Here is a 5,753-nt window from a genome sequence, read left to right on the forward strand (position 1 = left end):
ATCTCGTGGACTGTAGGTTTTCAACAGTTGGCTATTTCTCCTTAAGTCCCCCATACTGCCTTGACTATCAGAAAATGAAAGCAAACACATTCTAGGCTGTTGTGTAGGCCATTTGACTCGACCTTTCTCTCTTCACGCTTTGTGCTTAGGAAAGCCCCGTAGTTTGCCCCTGCAATTCTGTGTCTTACTTACCTGAGGTGCTGAGGAAGCTCCCTAGAGAAATCAGAGAAACAACCCAGTCTCAGTCTACCCAGCCTTTATTCTCCTAGGTCCCACGTGGAAGTCTTTGAGCCTGCATCCTCTCAGAATCCTCATCACAGCAGCTGTCTCACTGTCCCCCTTAGCCCTCCCTCTGGAGACCGAGTCACACTAAGGATGGAAGGGGCAAGAATGGGCGTGGGCTCTCCTTCCCACCGTGGTTTGTGCAGTTTATTCTACACAAGCTAGGCATCCCTGCTAAGTGAGAGCGGAGAAAGCAAAGCAAAGCTGTGCAGACTGACATGATGGTGAGCCCTCCTCAAAGCCTCTTATGATGAGATTTTAACAAGTAGAAATCTGCCTCGAATGAACATTTGATCACTGCAAAGAGTATCTCCGTGTTTCTCTGGGACTTGAAAAGCATCAGCGCCCTACAGAGAATAGTAGGGGAGGAGCTTGGTTGTTTAATCGCTTCTACATAACTCACTGGCCTCAGTAGAAACACATGCCCATCATTTACAAATAACGAATGATCAGTCACTAGAAAATACATTCTACCTACCAAACTGAGCCCTTGGCTACCTGTCAGTCTACTCTATTAACTGAATGTTCTAGGCCAAGGACCCTGAGAAAGCCTCTCTGCCATTAGCTTTCAGGGCACAGATGGGAATTTTGTCATTAACTCTGGAGACCTACAGAGGAGCTGTGTTTGAGGCTCATGCATGGGATACTAAAAGGAAGTAGAGATCCAGACAGAACAAAAAGAAATGTCTAAAAGACAGAAGCCTCAACTCTTCCTTATGGTGGTTAGGGGAATATTCATGAACCAGGGATATGCATAGCCAGAAATGCAGCTTACAAACTCCTAGTCAATGGGAGATACAGTGAAAGGCATTGAGTCGTTGCCTCATTAATTAATAGTTACTTACAAACAACAGGAGTGGGTAAAGGCCAGACTGAAGAAAAAAGAAGAGCGAAGAGAAGAGAAATAGCTCCTAACCTAAGAAGCGAAGGACAGAAAAGAAAGTGAAACCTAGAATTGTGTGCCTAACTACTTGGTCCAAACATAATGTTACTCTCATTTTAGAACTCTCAGGAGCTCAAAGAGGCATTTATTCCCTGTCTCCCATCTCCCGAAAGTTATGGTTCTTAATGACTTTTCTATTGTTGTGACAAAACACCATGACCAAGGCAACTTATAAAAGAACGCATTTAACTGGTCTTATGATTCCGGGGGTTTAGAGTCCATGATGGCAGAGCAAAGAGAAGGTGGAACAGCTGACAGTTTATATCAACGTGGGGGGGGGGATGTGGAGAGAGAGAGACTGGGAGCCACATAAATCTTTTAAGATCTCTAGCCTATCTAGAGATCTAGTGGCAAACCTCCTTCAACAATGCCACACCTCCTAATTCTTCCCAAGCAGTTCCACCAACTAGAGACAAAGTATCCAAACTTATGAGCCTAGGGGGGAGGGGGATGTCTAATTCAAACAGATGGAGATAGACTCACACTCCGTGCTCCACGCCTCTGAGCCCCCCCCCCCCGATTCTTCTTACAAAGGCATCTTTGCAGATATTACTCCCTGAATTGGGGGGTGGGAGCCATCCATGAGTTTTTGACCCTCCAGACAGGAGGAAGGATTGGAACAACAAGAGCAATTAGGAGATATTTGGCTCTTGTACTCCTATGGAAGCATTTGCCTAATGGGCCCAAGCTAGTAGTCCCTGGTATATCTTTCGTTCACCAGGGACTCTTGTACAGGAACGGTCCACCCCACCCCACCCCACCCCATGCATCTGTTCTCAGAGACACCAAAGTACCAGAAGAATGTTCCTCTTTCTCTGTTTCCTCGCTTTGAGTACGGCCACGCCCGAAGTCTAAAGGAACCAATTGTTAAGAATGGAATTGAAGACAGTAGCCAGCCTAATGAGTAGACTGGGTGAAATCAACTATGGCAGTTCAACCCCTCAGGGTGTGCCCTCTCTTCATACCTCTGCCTTATGTCCTACCACTTGTGACACTCATCTGGCCCCTCAAACATGCCATCAGCCCACCAAACACAGGGGCTTTGCAGCTTCTCTGTACAAGTCTCTCCTGCACTAACCACCCCCACCACACACACACACACACACACACATACACACACACAGCTTCATAGCTTTTCGTCCTAAAGACCCTTTACAGTTTCCAGTTACCTAAACGAGGGCCAGCGTGGTGAACAGATAGCAATAATCAGGCAACACGTCACTCTTTTTTTTAAAGATTTATTTTATTATTTTATGTGTATGAGTACACTGTAGCTGTACAGATGGCCGTGAGCCATCATGTGTGTAGCTGCTGGGAATTGAACTCAGGACCTCTGCCACCAGAAAAGGGCGTCCGATCTCATTGCAGGTGGTTGTGAGCCATCATGTGGTTGCTGGGATCCGAACTCAGGACGTTTGGAAGAGCAGTCAGTGCTCTTACCCGATGAGCCATTTCACTAGCCCAACACGTCACTCTTATAAAAGTGTTTCCTTCCCAAGTACAGTCGGAAAACACTCAAGCATGACATGGTCTGTGTTGATCTGTTGTAAGTGGTCATACCAGCTACTGTGAGGACACACACTGAGATCCAGGGCAAGTTCGAGAGCAGTTGTTAGCCAGTTGCCTTGCAGGGATGGTGAGTAGCGCTAAGGTGCTTAGCAGAAATGCAGAGGCTTTGATGGACACCGTGTCTGCTCAGAAAGAAGACGCCATACTATGTGTGGAATTTCAGGGAGAGAAACTTAGCTTTTAGAAAGACTCACCAGTAAACACTGGAGAAAGAATGGAAGGAATGGGGGGAGAAGAATTCTATGTGGCTGAAGGTTGGTAAGTTAAATATAAAGTGTCTTTTAGTTATCCAACTAGAAATGTCAGGAAAGCAGGAGGAATTGTTAAGAAAGGTCAGAGCTAGGAAAACAAATCGGGCAATTATTGACCTATAGGTAGGATTTCAGAGTCTGTGATGCCGCTGGATTCCAGAGAAGGGAGACGGAGACGCTGACATCGGTGACCTTTGCATGTGTGTGGACACAGCCGTGGAACCTAACCCTCAAGGGCCTGAGAGCACTGCGAATCGGGAGAAAGTGGTGGGATAAAGGGCTGGGCGTCACAGTGAGCATGCGCAGGGGCTCAAGCATTAGATCTCCGGGATCCAAGGAAAACGACAGATAAGACGCATCAGGGAGGGTTCAAGGAGACAGAACCAGATCAGGGTGGGTTTAAGGGGACAGAAGCACCACTGCAGGTCTCTCTAGCACACACAGCCAGATGCCCCAGCCCCACCCCCGACACAGTCTTGATGGTACCCTGTTTCAAAAGCTGCTCCCTCCCTTTATGCACCAGTCATCCATGAATGTTGTCACATACTCTGACTTTAAGCCATTTTAATGTTCCTGTGGGCTGTTCATGCATCGACTATTAAGGGAGATTGAAAGAGTTCTAACAGCATGTATAAACACCTTCTCAAAGTACTTCCCAATTCCATTTTCTACTTGATTTCTGGCCTGGTCGCACTCCTCTTGGCTCTTGTATTCTGGAGTCCTTTAGATTCTTGGCTCCATTATCCGTGCAAGATCCAGCCTTCTGCTCTGGGTGGTTATGAAAGCTCTGGTCAACAACTCGAGACTAAACTCCTTGCCTACCTGATACCCCAGATGGCTTTTTCTAGGGGCTGGGATTTAAAAAGCACAACAGTTTCCTACAGGATCCCTTCTACAAGCGAACTGAAAAATTCCTCAGCCTGCTCCGCTCTGCCCTTGAGAGGATGTTCCTTCAACTTTGTAAACATGTTATTTCCGGCATGCTTTAATTGTTTGCAGAAACATTATCATGTTCCTTATTCCCTTCCTTTTATTTCTAACATCTTTTTATGTTATCAGATCTTAATCTTACATTGTTCGGGTTTTGGTTGGTGGTGTTTTTTGTTTTGTTTTTTTAAATATGAAATGGATCGTTTCCATGGCTCAGGAGCGCCCTCTTCTGCCGGCTCCGCGGAATGTTCGCCGTCCCTTGTCCTTTTCCTCACTGCCTTGCCTGCTTTCATGAGCTTTCCTTTCTTCTGTTGACCTCCTGCCATTCACGTTGGATCTTATGCCCAGCAGTTCTTTCTACTCACTGTGGGGCTTTGTCTTAGAATGCACTTTTGTCTGGTGAGTTTTGAACATCCGTGGGGCCCAAACTCACAGGCCTTTTCAGATCTGTCTACCCGCAGCGAGTCAAGACTGCAGAGCTCCCTCAGGCGAACACTGCTCTCAGCTGGGCCCCTGGGGTTTGCGGGAACTCCTGCTGCCTTTGTAGGGATTGAGTGTACACGGGTCGCTGTTTGCTTTCTGGTACGTTCTCCACTCAGCACAGTGGTTGTTACAATTGGGAAAGGAGATATCGTATGACATGTAAATAAAGAAAATATCTAATAAAAAGAGAGCATAATTCGTCCTTCCCTCCTTTTCTAGTCTTTTTAAGTTGTTTTTTTTTTTAAATCTAGTATGCCACTAGCTTCAAATGCAATTGGTTTGAATCATTGTAGTTTTCTCCCATACCTGTAGATTTATCGTTATTACTATTATTATTAAATTTATTCCTGACAATTCAATATGCGTTTATAATGCATCCTGATCACGCTCTCTCATATCCCTCGCATACTTATATTTAGCGTTTGTGAGAATAACTTGCCCACTGATTTTATTGTAAATGTTGACCATAGATTATGAGTAGACATGTTTGGGAGTTTATTCTATTTAGTGCCTCTATTTAATTCTATCTGAGTGCTTAAAGAAATTAAATCCTGTACTGCATAACCATTTACCCAGATTCCCCCGGATTACATGTCTAAGTCTCTGAGATACGCCCATTATACAGATGACAGAACTAATGAATGCCTAGAGGGTTTTGGATTTTCTAGGGTTATTGTAATCAGTAATCAGGTACAAATCAGGCTCTTTGCCTATGACGTCACACTACCGACAGCTCCGCAAGGCTGCTTTGAAGGATGGCCAAGTCCTTGGGAAAGTGGGTAGAAAATTAACAAAAAGATGAGAGGGGATGGATAGAGAGAGGCTCTTGATTTCCGTGCAGAGCGAAAGCAGAAGGAAGCCAATGGGGCTCGAGACTCCTGACACACACAGAAGCCTGCTTGGAACAACGGAAAGGAAGTCAAGTAAGTTATTCGGAACACTGCACAACAGGGAAAGGATCTCAGCGGTTAGTGGGTCGGGCGTCCTGCCCTGTTGGAAGGCCATGCGGTGAGTTTAACTGCGCAGCGTATCCCACGCCTGCACTGGCTGGGTGCTGGGCTTTAGGGAAGCACTGAGACACTGCTCCCAGACTGGGAAACGTAGTCTGAGATGTGAGAAAGCTGAAGCTGGTATTCCCTGGCTTTAGAAGTGCACAGAGAAGTCGGGAACGAAATGTCCACAGGTCCCTGATAGGACCGGAACCAGCTCCCAAAGTCCTGGACTGCTAGGTGTAGGTGAGTCATGAGGAGTTGAGAGTGGAGTCTGGGCTGAGGACTGCTACCAGCCCGGCCGGG

General features: G+C 46.2%; 1 long non-coding RNA gene across 1 annotated transcript in view; it reads left to right on the forward strand.

Moving 5' to 3' along the window:
- The first annotated feature begins 5,405 nt into the window (after positions 1–5,405).
- LOC116101483 overlaps positions 5,406–5,753 on the forward strand; it is a 7,882-nt gene continuing 7,534 nt past the window's right edge. Inside the window, exon 1 of the long non-coding RNA XR_004122841.1 lies at positions 5,406–5,693. This is a non-coding gene — a long non-coding RNA (uncharacterized LOC116101483). The remainder of the gene's footprint in view (positions 5,694–5,753) is intronic.

The sequence above is a fragment of the Mastomys coucha genome, unplaced genomic scaffold (assembly GCF_008632895.1).
Source record: "Mastomys coucha isolate ucsf_1 unplaced genomic scaffold, UCSF_Mcou_1 pScaffold21, whole genome shotgun sequence".
Taxonomy (NCBI): Eukaryota; Metazoa; Chordata; class Mammalia; order Rodentia; family Muridae; genus Mastomys; species Mastomys coucha.